Source organism: Phragmites australis, chromosome 11 (assembly GCF_958298935.1).
Source record: "Phragmites australis chromosome 11, lpPhrAust1.1, whole genome shotgun sequence".
Lineage (NCBI taxonomy): Eukaryota > Viridiplantae > Streptophyta > Magnoliopsida > Poales > Poaceae > Phragmites > Phragmites australis.
Genome location: NC_084931.1, coordinates 10,513,728 through 10,532,811, shown reverse-complemented (window position 1 = coordinate 10,532,811; position 19,084 = coordinate 10,513,728). Strand labels below are relative to the sequence as shown.

The window sequence follows — 19,084 nt, the reverse complement described above, 5'->3', positions numbered from 1 at the left end:
GTCACTATGCCACGTCAGCCAAAGCAGCCCAGTCAGTAATTCAAGCCTTTTTCAGTATATATAAATATGATAATTCTTTTAATTGGTAATTTTGCAATTTAGCCCTTGGACTTTTCTGAAATAACAAAAAGAGCCCTATCTTTTTGCAGTTAGGTCCCTATACTTTTTCATAATTACATTCAGGTCCCTCTATTTTTACAAAAAGGTCTCTGAACTTTCTGTTTAATTCAATATAAGCCCTTTCCTTTTTCCAGATTTAACCCTAGACTTGTTTTAGCCCTAACTTTTTCATTGTAGCTCCGATTTAAGCGATTCTTGCGCCGATGGATTCGTTTTTCAGTGCTCTTTCTTTTTAACCAATTTTTATCTCGTTGTTCTTTTGTTCTGTGCTCTGTTCTTAGTGTATCTTGTTTGTTTGTTTGCTGGTTATTGTGCGATTAGCCGACAACATCCCGGATCAATTTGAGGAACATCAAGACCAGGAGCAAGAATACATTGAGCAGCAGCAAGGAGAAGGCAAGTGTCCTTGATCATATTGAACCTATATTTTTAAATGTTTTGTTTTACAAAATTGCATGCAATGTCTGTCAATATGATGGGTAGTCACCTATGTTAGGGTTTTCCCTAGATTTTTCCCTTATCATCCCTTGGAACCTAGATGGTTATTGGTTAGGAGTCTTTTGTGGGTAGATTGCTTAGCCTTGCTTTTGGAATATTGGGAAGTGTCATAATCTTGACTAATGAACATATGCAGTAATGATGGTTAATATGTTGATGGTCTAGCAACATGGAACATTAGGTCTTGAGCAAAGTAGTTTTGATGGTGGTCATGGTTATGATGTTGGTTTAGCGTTTGCTCAAGTAACCTAAGTAAGGACTGATTCGTGGAGCGACAACCCAAGAAGTAACGTACCAACCACGAGGATGATATGGGTAAGGCGTGATATACTGATTAGAGTCTATCCAGTGTGCGTTGGGTCAGCACAAAAGGGGGCTTCTGGGTAGGAGCTTTACTTGCGTAAAGCCTGGCGGTGAAACCTAGTGGGAAGACATACACTGGATTAGTCTCTGGTTAGTGGAAAGTGTCATACAGTGATTCTTGGCGGCACACCACTGGCGTGTGTTAAGTGTCTTGCAAACATGGCAACATGGAATTCACTGACTCGTGGGGAAAGTTGGACAACCTCTGCAAAGTGTAAAACTATTATAACAGCCGTGCTCACGGATATGAGAGACTTGGATCCTCACATGATTAGAGGGTGGATGGTTTTGGTTCTGGTACAGGGAGTGCCAGATGGTGTGGTTTTGGTCTTAGTACAGGGAGTACTGGATGGTTGTGGTATGCAGGGTGGGGAACCTTGTATGCTAGATGATGGATTGTTTGGGTTACATTCATTCAATACTTGTTTAATGCTTTTGAGTCCAAAAGTGTTATCATTACTCGCATTTATGCAAATATACCATGTGTCAGCCTATTCTTGATATAAGCCTCCATGTCATTATTTTTCCACACTTGCTGAGTACTTTATGTGCTCACCCTTGCTTTCTCCTACAAAAACATATGTTGCTCAGTGAAAGACTTTGAGGATTTCCAAGACGACGACCTGGTGTTCTAAGGAGCATGTCTTCCAGTTGGTGCCTGTGGAGTATTAGTCGCCAATGTTTTCGTCCCGCTGCCGTCGTTTAGATGCTGTCGTTTAGGTTAATTGTGTGGTTGCTTAGGTGAAGTCTTTTTTTGTAAGAAGTGAACATTTAATTAAATAAAGTATTGCTTTTGTTACTTCACCTATGATGTCCTTATGTGTGTTAAATTTCCTGGGCACACATAAGCCGCACTTGGTTTTGGCCGTTAAAACCGGGTGTGACAGAGGTGGTATTAGAGCCATACTGACTGTAGGATCGTAAGCCTAGCTAGAATGGCCGTCCTAAGGAATTACCTAGTTGTCTAAACCCATCCATGCCTTTCCATAGTTCTCAAACCTGTCTCTTGCCATCCATAAGACTATTTCTTATATCCCATCTCTTCCTTTTTAGATGGTTCACCAGCTATTTACTGCCCGCAAGTCAACCGGAGGACGTCCACCCATTCTACAACGTGTGCCAACTGAAGAGGAGATTGATGACCCCACCTTCCAGAATATGGATCCCGTTCCTAACGTTTATGAAAGTGATGGCCTTCATGCTGGACACCTTCCGCGCCTCCTTTGGGGGATACTTTCTAGACTTGGACATACTCAGAAGCCAGTCTACAGGGGAGTGAAGAAACAATACCCTGGATATGTGGAATGGAAGGTTGAAGTCACTATTTATGATTACGAGCGAAGTCAAGATGAGGGTATGGAAGTTCGAAGAGTGGTGGGCATTCACTCAGCAATGGTCCCAAGAGCAACCTTCACTGCTGGTGTTCGAGATGCAGCTTGTCAAGCCATATCCCGTGTTGGTGATCAATACAACAGCAGGATGGACAACTCTCCTTATGCATACTGTGATGAGGACATCACTCTTTCGGATACACACACACCGAGTATTCCTCCAACAATAGGTCCATTGACACGAGCTCGTGCACGTCAACTAAATCATGAGGTGAGCTCGTTCCTTAGTGTTCCTTTATATTTTGATGAGGATGGGATGCTACTGAATAATTGTGATGTATTATTACTTAGGAACACGGGACAAGAACAGCAAGGGGCCCAAGCCAAGGTGGAGGCCCAATCCAGTTTGAGTCCGTTTCGGAGTCCAGGACCAGTCCGCACTAAAATCGTTGCCCAGGACGCATACGGACTCCGTTTTTGACGTTCTACACATGGTTGGAAAGCTAAGGAGATAAGCTTTCCAACGGGACTAGTCCCATGTCCAAATTATTTTTGAGTCAACGGGAATCGTCGAAATAAGTGGACGTCCAGAATCTATCAGGGTGCTGCGCCACCATCTTTTGGGCCGTTGGCCCGTGTATCGTGTTGGAGTCCATTAGGGACACGTCCAGGGGTCCTTGGCCGACCCTAGTCTTTTATATACAGTAGCCGTCACCCTAATTAGGGTTGGGTTTTGCTTAGACATTGATCTACACACAGTTGTGAGATTTTCGCTCTTGTTCCGGACCGACTAGGCCGCCGCAAGTGTTTGTGGAACCCCGACTTCAAGTGCTTGAATTCAATTCGCAATATTTCAGATTACATCTTCTACGTTCTTGCTTGTGTTCTCGGTACGCTTGCAGGGATTGAGCCTTCTTGGCGAGGTCAACCGCGCGACACGGTTGATAACCATCGGAGCTGTGGTGTAGTGGTTGCAAGGGAGACGATCTGTTCGGGTCGAAGCCTTTGGATCATCAACGTCGAGTTCTCCACCCACCGACTTATCACTACCTATCGGAAGATCAGGCCAAACATTACTCATCAACTGGTATCAGATTTTCAGGTTGCCCGTTAGGTAATTTCGTTTTCCCCTTTAGATTAGTCTGTTTTTCATTACCTAGAGTCCAGAAAAAGCCAAAAAAATTCCGTCAATTTCCGCTGCCCTAGAACCCTTTGTGCCTTTGCAATTTTTGTTTTCAGTTGCGCGTTGTTGAGTTTGTGTCCGTGGTCGAGTCTTGTTGCTGGTTTTAGAGTCGTGTTCTTGGTTTTTAGTCAACGCTCCGTGCTGTTTTGATCACGCCGCTATCCCATCGCCACCATCCCCACCAACAAGTCGAGCCACCACATTACTCGATTTGCCACCGCGAACCTCCTTGTGTTACTTTCCGCCACGCCAACCCTAGATAGGTCGCAAGCCGCCTTGTATCAATTGCCCTGCCACCGCAGCCATCTTTGTTCATCTCGCGATCCTATTGCTTGCAATACTTTAAAAAGGTCAATTTCTGCAAGAGTTGCTTGAAAAAAAAACCCTAACTCGACAGGGATTCAGTAAAACAGCCATAACTTTCTCATACGGACTCGGAATCAGGCAAAAAAATTTTTCACGGACATCTACAGAAAGAGTTACATCCGTTGCTCCCCGGCCTTGCCGGGTTCCGCCGAAATTTTTTTCCCAAATTCGGCTTGGAAGATTGAGTATTCGAGCCGCGAAGTTTCCGCATGCTTTTCAGAGAACGTGCTTGATTTTCTGTAGGCCACATCTTGCATCCGTTTGAGCTGAAAATTTCTATGGTTGTTGCTTGTGTGCTCCTAGTTCAGAAAAAAAAATATCAGAAAAATACGAAAAAAAATCGTGATTCCTACTAGTGCTAAAAGACAAAAAAAAGGAGCACATAGAGAACACCCAGATAATTGTGCTGTTTGCTGTGTCTTTCTCTGATCATCCTTTTTACCTTTGTTTCAGCTGTTGTGCTAGGACTAGGGACACGTGATAGACCAGCAACTGTGATTCATACTTTGGACACTTATTTAGCTTTGCTCTTCTGATTACAATTATTGCTAATCCTTGCTACCATATTGTGCCTTCCAAGCTCCACCTCCTTTGATCCGAATAGGTTCACTCTTGCAATCATCCCACGCTTCCACGATTGTTCCTCCTTGCTGCGTTGGTAAGAACATTTGTAAGAGCGTGGTAAGACGCTTGAGTGTGTGTGATTCCACCTTCCACAACCTAGTAGTTGATAGGGATAATATTTGTTATCCTTTGTTTTCTACTAACCATGTCAGGTGATGGCTCTCCATCGGATTTTAAGGATTGTGTGTCCAAGGAAGAACTCAACAAAGCCTTACAGGAGCATACTAGGCTATTGACAGACATTAGAACAAGTATTGCTAACCTCGTCACGCGAGTCAACGACCTTGAGTTGCGACAACCACCACAGGATGATGACCATTCACATGATGATGATGATGATGATACTAATGATGGTGACCAAGAAGATGGTGAGGTTTTTGTTGGGCAAGATGCGCGTGCTGAGCAACATCCTCATGCTGAACAATTACGTCATGGCAAACAACAACGTCGTCAAGGTAATGGAGGTAATGGAGGTAATAATGTTAATCGCATCGGTCGCGATGATCCTTATTCTAAGATTAAGTTTTCAATGCCTCCTTTTGATGGTGCATATGATGATGATGCTTATTTGAATTGGGAAATGACGGTTGATCAAAAGTATAGTTCTCATATGGTTCCTGAAATGCATAGAGTTAGACTAGCCACTTGTGAGTTCACGAATTATGCTATTATTTGGTGGAATGGTCTAGTTTCTAGTGGCTTAGAACCTGAATCATGGCCTAGACTAAAGCGTGCCATGCGCAATAGATTTATTCCTCCTGATTATACACGTGAATTGAAAAAAAAATTACAGCGCTTAAATCAAGGTTCTAAATCTGTGCATGATTACTATCAAGAGCTTCAAATTGCTATGCTTCGTTGTAGTATACAGGAGGATGATGAGGATACCATGATTCGTTTTTACTCCGGGTTGAGACGTGAAATTCAGGACCTTGTTGATTATAAAGATTACAATACTACCAATAGGTTGTTCCATTTTGCTATCTTGGCAGAAAAAGAACTGCAGGGTCGACAACAGGTGCAGAAATTGCGGAACAATTTTGGGAGTACATCTACTTCACGAGTACCACCGGGACAAGCAACAACATTCCCTTCTACATCTACACGATCTGCTGCCCCCTCCTCCAACACTCGGGCGCGTTCAGCAGGAGCACCACAACCATCACGTGAGGTGAGTAAATCTACTGTTTCGCAGGATCCAATGCCACGCTCTTCTTCAGGTGCAGCTACCACGGGTCGTACAACGGGCATTGTGTGCCGTCGCTGCCAAGGTATTGTCCATGTCATGAAGGATTGCCCAAGCCAGCGAGCATACTCCGCAACAGCAGATGGTGGATATGTTAGTCATAGTGATGTCGAGGAAGACTATGCATTTGAAGCTAATCTTGCAGCTGATCATGACATGGATAGTGAGGGGGAGGAGATTAGTGGTACCACTGCCACGGAGAGTTATGCAGCACGCACCTTCATTGTGAAGTGAGTTTTGAGTTCTCAAATGGGGCAAGCGGAGCAGCTACAACGCCATAATCTATTCCAGACATTCCTCATTGTCAAAGATGCACATGTTCGTACCATAATTGATGGCGGGAGTTGCAACAACCTCTTGAGCTCCAATCTTGTGAAGAATCTTTCTTTGCCAACACGTGCACATCCTCATCCATACTACATTCAGTGGTTCAATAACAGTGGTAAGGTTAAGGTAACACAATCTGCGAGAGTACATTTTTCTATTGGTTCCTACCATGATTATGCTGATTTTGATGTAGTGCCTATGCAAGCATGTTCACTTTTGTTAGGCCGTCCTTGGAAATTTGATACCGATGCTACATACCATGGTAGAAGTAATAAATACTCTCTCATGCACAAGGGAAAGAAAATCTCTTTGCTTCCTTTAACACCTGCTGAAATTGTGCAATGTGATAAAGCTTTAGCTGAAAAAGAAAAGAAAGAACGTGTTTTGAAATCTGAAAATCAGCAAGTAGCTCATTCTGTTTTTCCACCTAAGAAAGAAAAGAACACACCTAGGTCCGAAGGCATTAAGTTAAAGGGTGGTGTTATGCTTGCTACTAAAACTGACCTTGCTGAAATTCAAGATAATAATACTTTGTGCTATGCTTTCGTATGCAAAGAGGTTTTATTTTCAATTGATGATATACCTAGCTCTTTGCCTCCTGCTGTCACTAACCTTTTGCAGGAGTATAAGGATGTCTTTCCAGCTGAGATACCCCCGGGGCTGCCACCATTGAGAGGGATAGAGCACCAAATAGATTTGATCCCGGGAGCTACATTGCCAAACCGCGTTGCATATAGGACCAATCCGGAGGAGACTAAGGAAATTCAGCGACAAGTCCAAGACCTTTTGGACCGTGGGTACATACGAGAGAGCCTTAGTCCTTGTGCTGTTCCTGTTCTTTTGGTTCCTAAGAAAGATGGCACATGGCGCATGTGTGTTGATTGTAGAGCCATTAATAATATCACAATAAGGTATCGTCACCCTATCCTAGGCTAGACGACATGCTTGATGAGTTGAGTGGTTCTATTATTTTCACAAAGATTGACTTGCGTAGTGGTTACCACCAAATAAGAATGAAATTGGGATATGAATGGAAAACTGCTTTCAAAACTAAGTTCGGTCTATATGAGTGGTTAGTGATGCCTTTTGGTTTAACTAATGCACCTAGCACTTTCATGAGATTGATGAATGAGGTTTTACGTGCTTTCATAAGAAGATTTGTGGTGGTGTACTTTGATGATATTTTGATCTATAGCAAGTCACATGAAGAACACATTGATCATCTACGTGCTGTTTTTACTGCTTTGAGAGAGGCACGTTTGTTTGCTAACCTTGACAAGTGCACCTTTTGCATGAATAGAGTTGCTTTTCTTGGCTATGTTGTTACTCCACAGGGAATTGAAGTGGATGAAGCTAAAATTGAAGCCATCAAGAGCTGGCCGACCCCTAGGACTATCACACAGGTGAGAAGCTTTCATGGACTTGTAGGGTTCTATCGGCGTTTTGTAAGAGATTTCAGCACCATTGCTGCCCCACTCAATGAGTTGACAAAGAAGGGCGTTCCGTTCCAATGGGGGCCAGCACAAGAACAAGCTTTTAATACGCTGAAAGATAAGCTTACGCATGCACCTCTACTCCAACTTCCGGACTTTGGTAAGACTTTTGAGTTAGAATGTGATGCTAGCGGCATTGGAATTGGAGGAGTGCTACTACAAGGAGGTAAACCCGTTGCTTATTTTAGTGAGAAATTGAATGGGCTATCTCTTAATTATTCGACTTATGATAAGGAGTTGTATGCTTTAGTGCGAGTTTTAGAAACATGGCAACATTATCTTTGGCCTAAGGAGTTTATTATTCATTCTGATCATGAAGCTTTGAAACATATTAGAAGCCAAGCCAAACTGAACAAACGTCATGCTAAATGGGTTGAATTTATAGAGTCTTTTCCTTATATCATTAAACACAAGAAAGGTAAAGACAATGTCATTGCAGATGCGTTATCTAGACGTTATACCATGTTGTCCCAACTCGATCATAAGATTTTTGGTTTAGAAACAATTAAAGGATTATATGCTACTGATTTGGACTTTAAAGATGCTCTCGAACATTGTAAAGAAGGAAGAACATGGAATAAATATGTGCTGAATGATGGATTGCTATACCGTGCTAACAGGCTATACATCCCAGCTAGCTCTATTCGCCTATTGTTCTTGCAGGAAGCGCATGGAGGTGGTTTGATGGGACATTTTGGAGTGAAGAAGACCGAGGATGTGCTGGCTACTCACTTCTTTTGGCCTAAGATGAGGCGCGACGTCGAGCGCTACGTGGCACGCTGCACTACTTGCAATAAAGCTAAGTCTCGCTTGAACCCACATGGACTTTATATGCCTCTTCCTGTTCCTAGTGTGCCTTGGGAGGATATTTCTATGGATTTTGTTTTAGGATTGCCTAGGACCAAGAGGGGGAGGGATAGTATATTTGTCGTTGTGGATCGTTTTTAAAAAATGGCACATTTTATACCTTGTCACAAGAGCGATGATGCTACAAACATAGCTGATTTGTTTTTCAGGGAAATCATTCGCCTGCATGGAGTGCCTAACACCATTGTTTCGGATCGTGATGCAAAATTTTTGAGCCACTTTTGGAGGACACTTTGGAATAAACTTGGGACAAAACTGCTGTTTTCGACGACATGTCACCCTCAAACTGATGGACAAACAGAGGTTGTGAACCGCACATTATCCACCATGTTGCGGGCTATTTTGAAGAAAAATTTGAGGATGTGGGAAGAGTGTCTACCCCATATTGAGTTCGCTTACAACAGATCAGTTCACTCCACCACCAAGGTAAGTCCGTTTCAGGTAGTGTATGGTTTTAACCCCCGTGCCCCTATTGATTTACTTCTTTTACCAGCATCCGAGAAATTGAATTTTGACGCTAAGACACGTGCTGATTTGATTCTGAAAATGCATGAGTTGACTAAGGAAAATATTGAAAAGATGAATGAGAAGTATAGAACTTATGGTAGCCGAGGTCGGAAACATATTACTTTTGAAATTGGTGATCTTGTGTGGTTACATTTGCGCAAAGATAGGTTTCCTGATTTGAGAAAGTCTAAATTGCTGCCTCGAGCTGATGGTCCTTTTAAAATTGTGGAAAAGATCAATGATAATGCATATAAGCTTGAGTTGCCTGCAAATTATGGGGTTAGTCCCACATTTAACATTTCAGATTTAAAGCCTTACTTGGGAGAAGAAGATGACATTGCGTCGAGGACGACTCCAATTCAAGAGGGGAAGGATGATGAGGACATCACTCTTTCGGATACACACACACCGAGTATTCCTCCAACAATATGTCCATTGACACGAGCTCGTGCACGTCAACTAAATCATGAGGTGAGCTCGTTCCTTAGTGTTCCTTTATATTTTGATGAGGATGGGATGCTACTGAATAATTGTGATGTATTATTACTTAGAAACACGGGACAAGAACAGCAAGGGCGCCCAAGCCAAGGTGGAGGCCCAATCCAGTTCGAGTCCGTTTCGGAGTCTAGGACCAGTCCGCACTAAAAGCGTCGTCCAGGACGCATACGGACTCCGTTTTTGACGTTCTACACATGGTTGGAAAGCTAAGGAGATAAGCTTTCCAACGGGACTGGTCCCATATCCAAATTCTTTCTGAGTCAACAGGAATCGTCGAAACAAGTGGACATCCAGAATCTATCAGGGTGCTGCGCCACCATCTTTTGGGCCGTTGGCCCGTGTATCGTGTTGGAGTCCATTAGGGATGCGTCCAGGGGTCCTTGGCCGACCCTAATTCTTTATATACAGTAGCCGCTGCCCTAATTAGAGTTAGGTTTTGCTTAGATATTGATCTACACACGAATTGTGAGATTTTCGCTCTTGTTCCGGACCGACTAGGCCGCCGCAAGTGTTCGTGGAACCCCGACTTCGAGTGCTTGAATTCAATTCGCAATATTTCAGATTGCTTCTCTTGAGGATGAACAAGATGCCAACCAAGAAGGATCTGAAGATGACGAATAAGACTTGTCTATCCACTCGCCCCCGCGCAAGAGGATCTGCTTCAACACCCCCGCCACCTTTGAGGATGGATCAGTTGATTCCTCCCCCTTAGGGTCTCGCACTAGAGAGGAGTCCCAGTAGTGTGGTCTTTCGATAGGTAGTCTAATCTTTGTTAGAACCTAGCGTCGATGTAATCGTTAAGGGTAATAATAATGTTAGTGTGAGCTTTGTTATGGTGGTAAGTGTGCAAGTTGGAGTTTTTGGTTGAGTGCTGATGCGAGCTGTGGAATGCTTTGGCACCTTGTCCACAGACGCATCTTTATTTCTATATAATATAATATAGATGGGTTTCTCTAGTTAAACTATTCCAAACTTGCTTATCTACTTCTGTTCCCTTCTTCAACCCTAACCAGATGGTTAACACAAGGAGGAGCATTAACACTCAAGAGGAGAACAACAACAACCAGAATCCACCCCCGCCCCCTCCATCAACCTTGGAGCAATAGATGGCTATGCAGACTCAAATCTTGCAAGCTTTAGCTCAAACTATGGTGCATATGCAACAACAACAGCCAAACCATGTTCCTCAACCGCATCAACCATCAAGACTTGGAGAATTCAAACGAACTCAACCCCCAGTCTTCAATCATGTAGTGGAACCAATGGACGTAGATGATTGGCTGAAGGATATAGAGACGAAGCTACATGTTGCTCAGTGCAACGATAGGGAGATGGTTCTATACGCCTCACATCAACTCACTGGTCAAGCCCTAGACTGGTGGGAAGCATACTGCACTGCACATGAAAATCCTGCATCTATCACATGGATGGAGTTTAAATCTAGTTTCCGCACCCATCACCTGTCCTCTGGAGATGTTCATCTGAAGAAGAAGGAGTTCATGAACTTGAAGCAAGGACCAATGACTATGAGGGAGTACCTAACCAAGTTTACTCAGCTATACAGATATGCACCCAATGAAGTGGACACAGAGGAGAAGAAACATGAACATTTTCTGGAAGGCCTGGATGACGCCATAGAATATGCTTTGCTTCCCCAAGAGTTTCCCCATTTCCAAGCATTGGTAAACAAAGCCCTAATGGTTGAGCACAAACCCTGCCAGCTGGAGGAGAAGAAGAGGAAGATGTCATTCCAGGGACAAGAAAGCAACACACGATCCCGTGGAGCAACACAGATGTCTCCGCAAGGCCCTATGTTTCGTTCCAACGTTTAGTACCGGACTCAGTCACAAACCCCCGTTCAACGCTCCAACTATCAAATGCCCCGATCAACCCCACCAGCTACTCCTCAAACCAAGAACAGTCCAGCAACTCCAGGCCCGAACAAAGGATGTTTCTATTGTGGAGAGGAAGGGCACTATGTGAATAAATGCCCTAAAAAGATGCAGGATCTGGCCCGAACCAACAACACACCAAGGACAACTCCAGTTCCAGCCCAGTCACGCAATGGAAGTCAGAACCCCAGTCAGAATAATCGTGAACAACAGAACTATGTTCATGGGAAAGTCAACCATGTCACAGCAGAAGAGGCTATTGATGCTCAAGATGTGGTGTACGGTATGTTCCTCGTTAACTCCCGACTTGCATCTGTTTTGTTTGATTCTGGAGCTTCGCATTCTTTTATCACCATTCAGTATGTTGCAAAACATGGATTGCCTATGGTTATGATGAAGAATAATATGTTTATTAGCTCGCTTGGAGGGAATTTGAAGGCAAAATATATATGTCTTAGGATGAGGCTTAGCATAAGGGGGGTAGAATTCCCCGTGAATCTTATAGTCTTGGAAACCAATGGCATAGATGTAATCCTTGGAATGGATTGGTTAGCCAAGTTCAACGGAATTATAGAATGTGTCAGAAGGGCACTTCACCTAACCAATGGAGAAGGTACCAAGGCTGAGTTCGTAGCCACTGTACCAGCAGCAGAGGATCGGTCTCTCAATTCGCTTGAAGGAACAACCATTGAGCATATCAAGATAGTTTGTGAGTTTTCTGATGTCTACCCCGACGAATTGCCAGGTTTGCCACCTGATCGAGAAGTCGAGTTTGTCATTGAGTTGGTACCTGGTACGACCCCTACAGAAAAAAGGCCATATAGGATGTCGGCTAACGACCTAGTCGAGTTAAAGAAGCAAATTCAAGAGCAGTTAAGCAAAGGTTTTATTAGACCAAGTGCATCACCTTGGGGAGCCCCAGTTCTTTTCGTAGATAAGAAGGATGGTAGCCGAAGGATGTGTGTAGATTACAGAGCACTTAATGAGGTAACCATTAAGAACAAGTACCCGTTGCCCCGGATTAAGGATTTGTTTGATCAGATGAGAGGAGCCCGAGTGTTCTCCAAGATTGATCTAAGATCAGGATATTATCAGCTAAAGATTCGACCATCAGATGTACCAAAGACTGCTTTCAGTACCCGATATGGGCTATACGAGTATACTGTTATGTCATTCGGATTAACCAATTCCCCAGCCTATTTCATGAATCTCATGAACAAGGTATTCATGGATTATTTGGACAAGTTTGTGGTGGTGTTCATTGATGATATTCTAATTTTCTCTAGAAGCAAAGAAGAACACGAAGGACATTTGAGAATTGTGCTACAGACACTCAGAGAACATCAGCTGTATGCCAAGCTTAGCAAGTGTGATTTTCGGTTAGACCAAGTCGCGTTCCTTGGCCATATCTTAACCGCTGGAGGTGTAGCGGTAGATCCCAGTAAAGTAAAGGATGTATTGAATTGGTTACCACCGACCAACGTGTCAGAAATCAGGAGTTTTCTTGGATTAGCAGGGTACTATCGCCACTTTATAGAAGGGTTCTCTAGGATAGCCCGACCTCTTACCTCTTTTCTTCAGAAGAATGTGGTATTTAAATGGAGTCCTGCTTGTCAGGCAAGTTTGGAAGAATTGAAGAAGAGATTGACTACGGCCCCAGTACTAGTTTTACCTGATATTAGCAAGAATTTTGACATCTACTGTGATGCTTCGCGACAAGGACTTGGATGTGTTCTTATGCAAGAAGGTCGAGTCATGGCCTATGCGTCAAGACAATTAAGGAAGCATGAAGAGCACTACCCTACACATGATTTAGAACTAGCAGCTGTGGTTCATACCTTGAAGATTTGGAGGAATTACCTCATTGGAAAACGATGTGAAATATACACGGATCATAAGAGTTTGAAGTATATTTTTACTCAACCGGATCTAAACCTTCGTCAGCGCAGATGGTTGGAGTTAATTAAGGATTACGATGTGGGGATTCACTATCACCCAGGAAAAGCAAATGTTGTGGCCGACGCCTTGAGCCGGAAAGGTTACAGCAATTCGATGATGGTTCAAGATAGTCAACCTGGGTTATGGAAAGAGTTTGAAAAGCTCAACCTTGGATTTGTGGCAGACATGGAAACAACCACCATGGAATTAGATTGTACCCTTGAACAAGAAATTCGAAAAAGTCAACTGGAGGACGAGAAGCTTAGACAGCTTATTAAAGAGGATAGAGCTCCAGGTTTCACGGAGGACAGTCAAGGTACAATATCGTTCAAAAAGAGAGTTTGCGTACCCAACCGGGAGGATATTAAAGAGATGATTCTGAGAGAAGCTTGCGAATCAGCATATTCCATTCATCCTGGGAGTACCAAGATGTATCATGATCTTAAGGCTCGTTATTGGTGGTATGGAATGAAAAGAGAAGTTGTAGAATACGTAGCTCTGTGTGATACTTGTCAAAAAGTCAAAGCAGAACATCAGAGACCAGCAGGTTTACTGCAACCCTTGAAGATACCTAAATGGAAATGGGAGGAGATCGGTATGGATTTCATTGTTGGATTGCCCCGTACCCAGAATGGATATGATTCTATTTGGGTGGTAATTGATCGTTTGACTAAGGTCGCCCATTTTATTCCAGTAAAGACTACACATAGTGGAGCTAAACTAGCAGAGTTGTATATGTCAAGAATAGTATGTTTGCATGGAGTACCAAAGAAGATTGTTTCGGATAGAGGAACTCAGTTTTCCTCTAAGTTATGGTAGAAGCTACATGAGTCTATGGACACAAAGTTGAATTTTAGTTCTGCCTATCATCCTCAAACAGATGGTCAAAATGAAAGGGTAAATCAAATATTGGAAGATAGGCTGAGAGCGTGTGCTCTGAAGTATGGAAAGAGTTGGGACAAAAGTCTACCTTATGCCAAGTTCTCGTATAACAACAGCTATCAGACAAGCCTCCAAATGTCTCCGTTTGAAGCCTTGTATGGAAGGAAATGTAGAACACCACTGTTCTGGAATGAGACGGGAGAGAGTCAGGTTTTTGGCCCAGAGGTTCTACGAGATGCAGAAAAACAAGTCCAGGTGATCCGAGAAAATCTGAGGATTGCACAATCTAGACAAAAGAGTTATGCTGATAATATGCGAAGAGAATTGGTTTTCGAAATTGGAGATTTCGTCTACCTTAAGGTTTCGCCTATAAGGGGTCTTCGTAGATTTAAGGTTAAAAGAAAGTTATCGCCAAGATTCATTGGACCCTTCAAGATATTGGATAAGAGGGGAGAGGTGGCTTATCAGTTGGAATTATCGCCTCAGCTATCAGATGTGCACGATGTTTTCCATGTTTCCCAGTTGAAGAAGTGTCTTCGAGTACTGGAAGAACAATTACCCATGGAGGAACTGGATGTTCAAGAAGATTTCTCCTATATAGAATATCCTGAGAAGATTCTTGAGAGATCAGAAAGAGTAACCAGAACGAAGGTAATACCAATGTGCAAAGTGCAATGGAGCCACCACTCGGAAGATGAAGTAACTTGGGAAAGGGAAGAAGATCGGAAAGTGGAGTTTCCTCATCTCTTCTTTGCTCCAGGTGAATCTTGAGGGCGAGATTCATTCCAAGGGGGTAGGTTTGTAACACCCTAATTTTTCCATTTTTAAAAATTCTCAAAATTTGCCAAAGTTTAAAATGAGTTTAAATAATTTTAAAAGAAAGAAAATCCTATTTTATATGAAAGAATGTATAATTGACATAGGATATAAATGGTTATTTTGCATTCATGCTGAATTAGGCAAATAGGATTTTTATTTGGTTTTTGATGAAATTTATTTGAAGAGTTTTGCTCTGATTTTGAATTTGAAGTTGATTTTGAATTTAGAAAGAAAAAGAAAAAGATTAAAACCTCTCGCGGACCGCCTTTTCTTTTTCTCGGCCAGTTTTCTTTCCGGCCTCAGCCCAGCAGTCGCGCCAGCCTCTCCTCCCACCGGGGCCGCGCACCTGCCTCGGCCCACTCGCGCGCGCCAGCCAGCACGTCGAAGACACCCCATGCCGTGCCGCTTTCCCGTGTGCCGCATACCTATCGTCTTCAACCCGGACTCTGCCGCCGTGTCCGAGTCGAACGCGCTGCGCCGCCGCCCTGGAGTCCGAGTCGATTACGCCGATGACCTGGATGTCCCGAGCCACCTATTTAAGTAGAACCCCCCTCCCTGAACTCATCTCATCCGAAAATCGCCGAAACCCAAGCCCTAGTGGTCAAGTTCGAAGCTTGCCGAGCCGCCATTGCCGCCGCTTCAACCGAGCTCGCCGCCGCGCCGTTCTAGAGCCACACAGAGCAGCCCGAGCCCACCATCACGTGCGCCTGCCCCTGCTGAAGCTTTCCCCGCCATCGCCTTGGTCCCTGCGTCACCGGAGAGCCCTTCCCGACGAGATCCAGAGGCCTCCGCCGCCCCTTCTGTTGCCGCCCGCCTTCCCGTGCCGCGCCGCTTCCGGTAAGGCTCAAAACGGACACCCCGCACTTCCCCGAACCTTTTCTGCCGCTCGTCATCGATGATTGAAGCCGGCGATGACCTTTTTCCCCTGCTCCGGTAAGTCGTTGCCGTGCCCGAGCTCGGCTCCGCCGAGAACCACCCTGCTGACCATCCCCTTTAAGCTTAGCCGTCAAATCTGAAACCCACGACCCAGATTAGATCCCATCTATACCCCTTCGCTGACCAACCCGAGGCTGCCACGTGTTGCCACTTAACCCAGTCAGCCGCCATGCCATGTCATCCAGCCACCTTAGCCGCCACCTAGCCCTCTCTGCTGATGTGTCGCCCCTATCACCATGCCACGTCAGCCAAAGCAGCCCAGTCAGTAATTCAAGCCTTTTTCAGTATATATAAATCTAATAATTCCTTTAATTGAGAATTTTGCAATTTAGCCCTTGGACTTTTCTGAAATATCAAAAAGAGCCCTATCTTTTTGCAGTTAGGTCCCTATACTTTTTCATAATTACATTCAGGTCCCTCTATTTTTACAAAAAGGTCCCTGAACTTTCTGTTGAATTCAATATAAGCCCTTTCCTTTTTCCAGATTTAACCCTAGACTTGTTTTAGCCCTAACTTTTTCATCGTAGCTCTGATTTAAGTGATTCTTGTGCCGATGGATTCGTTTTTCAGTGCTCTTTCTTTTTAACCAGTTTTTATCTCGTTGTTCTTTTGTTTTGTGATCTATTCTTAGTGTATCTTGTTTGGTTGTTTGCCAGTTATTGTGCGATTAGCCAACAATGTCTCGGATCAATTTGAGGAACATCAAGACCAGGAGCAAGAATACACTGAGCAGCAGCAAGGAGAAGGCAAGTGTCCTTGATCATATTGAACCTATGTTTTTAAATGTTTTGTTTTACAAAATTACATGCAATGTCTGTCAATATGATGGGTAGTCACCTATGTTAGGGTTTTCCCTAGATTTTTCCCTTATCATCCCTTGGAACCTAGATGGTTATTGGTTAGGAGTCTTTTATGGGTAGATTGCTTAGCCTTGCTTTTGGGATATTAGGAAGTGTCATAATCTTGACTAATGAACATATGCAGTAATGATGGTTAATATGTTGATGGTCTAGCAACATGGAACATTAGGTCTTGAGCAAAGTAGTTTTGATGGTGGTCATGGTTATGATGTTGGTTTAGCGTTTGCTCAAGTAACCTAAGTAAGGACCAGTTCGTGGAGCAACAACCCAAGAAGTAACGTACCAACCACGAGGCTGATATGGGTAAGGCGTGACATACTGATTAGAGTCTGTCCAGTGTGCGTTGGGTCAGTACAAAAGGGGGCTTCTGGGTAGCAGCTTTGCTTGCGTAAAGCCTGGCGGTGAAACCTAGTGGGAAGACATACACTGGATTAGTCTCTGGTTAGTGGAAAGTGTCATACAGTGATTCTTGGCGGTACACCACTGGCGTGTGTTAAGTGTCTTGCAAACACGGCAACATGGAATTCACTGACTCGTGGGGAAAGTTGGACAACCTCTGCAAAGTGTAAAACTGTTATAACAGCCGTGCTCACGGATATGAGAGACTTGGATCCTCACATGATTAGAGGGTGGATGGTTTTGGTTCTGGTACAGGGAGTGCCAGATGGTGTGGTTTTGGTCTTAGTACAGGGAGTACTGGATGGTTGTGGTATGCAGGGTGGGGAACTTTGTATGCTAGATGATGGATTGTTTGGGTTACATTCATTCAATATTTGTTTAATGCTTTTGAGTCCAAATGTGTTATCATTACTCACATTTACGCAAATATACCATGTGTCAGCCTATTCTTGATATAAGCCTGTATGTCATTATTTTCCCACACTTGCTAAGTACTTTATGTGCTCACCCTTGCCTTCTCCTACAAAAACATATGCTACTCAGTGGAAGACTTTGAGGATTTCCAAGACGACGACCTGGTGTTCTAAGGAGCATGTCTTCCAGTCGGTGCCTGCCGGAGATGGCGGCGGAGCCCCAGAAGTCAACCTAGGACGTGCCACCGCAGACGGACAAGCGGATGGAGCCGGTCCTTGATCGCATCGACTTCCTGCGCCAGGCCGGCCTCACTTCGGTGATGGTGGTGACGAATTACCTGTGCCACCGCCTGACACCTCTGCGGGAGCGAGTTCGACCCTGCTGGGTGTACACGGGCCCCCAGGACATCACCAGGACCCAGATCGGCGCGGAGTGGGATCTGGACGATGCGGCGCTGAGGGGCCTACTCCGGGTGGGCCCGACGTGAATGACCTGACCCGGTCGGAGATTCCCTGGAAGGAGCTGGTGCTCTGCGCTGACCCGAACCGGGGGGCGCTGCAAGCGACGCTGCCCCAGTTCGACGCCCAGGGGCTGGTCGACTGGCCAGGGCCCGGGGTGGATGAGGCGACCGGCCACACTCCGAGTGCTTCCGGCGGGTGTGCCATAAGCAGCTGGCCGCAGAAGAGCGGCAAGGGGGCCGCGGGCGGCCCGACGCAGACCGGTGGCACGAGCGCCGCGGGTAGCCGGCCGCAGAACAGTGGCGTGGGCGCCGCGGGCGGCAGGCCGCAGGACAGCAGTGCGGGCGCCGCGGGCGGCAAGCCGTAGCTAGCAGCCGCCAGGCCGGTGGAGGAGGCACCACCGGCAGTGGGGCAGCGACAGCACCGGCAGCCCCCAGACTTTCGTTCCTACGCCGACATCCTCGTCGTCGCCGTCGCCTCCGCGGCAGCGGTCGCCAGAGGGGCGGCGCGAAGGAGGGAGGCCGGGGCGGCCCATCGTCCGGTGCGGGGCCCACGACGGAGGTGGCTTCTTCGGTTCTGGAACCCGGAGACCAAGGCCGGGGCGGCCAACGGTCCAGTGTGGGGCCCACGACGGAGGCGGTATCTGCGGTTCTGGAACCCGGAGACCAAGGCCGGCGCTCGAGCGGGTCTACAGCGAGTGCCCAAGCCAACCCACCGTCGGCAAGGGGCACCCGGGCGCCGGAGCCCAGAGACCAAGGCCGGCACGGGAGCACGCGTACAGCGAGTGCCCAAACCGGCCCACCGCCAGAGACGGACCCCGCGGCGGCCCCGCAGAGCCCTCCGCGGAAAAGGAGGAGGGAGGATTCCGAGCCAAAGCCGTCGGGCCCGGAGTACAAGATCCCGGAATCGAGATGGCAATACCGAAGACCGAAAATTGAGTAAGTTTCTCCCTTTTCCCCGAGCATGCCTTGCCCGGAGTGAGTTCGGAGACTGACCTTTATTTTCTTTTTCAGGCCGCCTAAGGACGCCGGCAGAGACCAAGGACAGCCGGAGGCACCGAGGC

At 45.5% G+C, this 19,084-nt stretch overlaps 1 protein-coding gene across 1 annotated transcript in view; it reads right to left on the bottom strand.

Annotated features, from left to right (window-relative positions):
* The window catches only part of LOC133885521 (uncharacterized), a 62,700-nt gene extending 44,700 nt beyond the window's left edge, over positions 1 to 18,000 (bottom strand). The window contains exon 1 of the mRNA XM_062325246.1: positions 17,996 to 18,000. The gene's annotated coding sequence lies outside the window, so the exon portion shown is untranslated. The remainder of the gene's footprint in view (positions 1 to 17,995) is intronic.
* Positions 18,001 to 19,084: the final 1,084 nt, after the last annotated feature.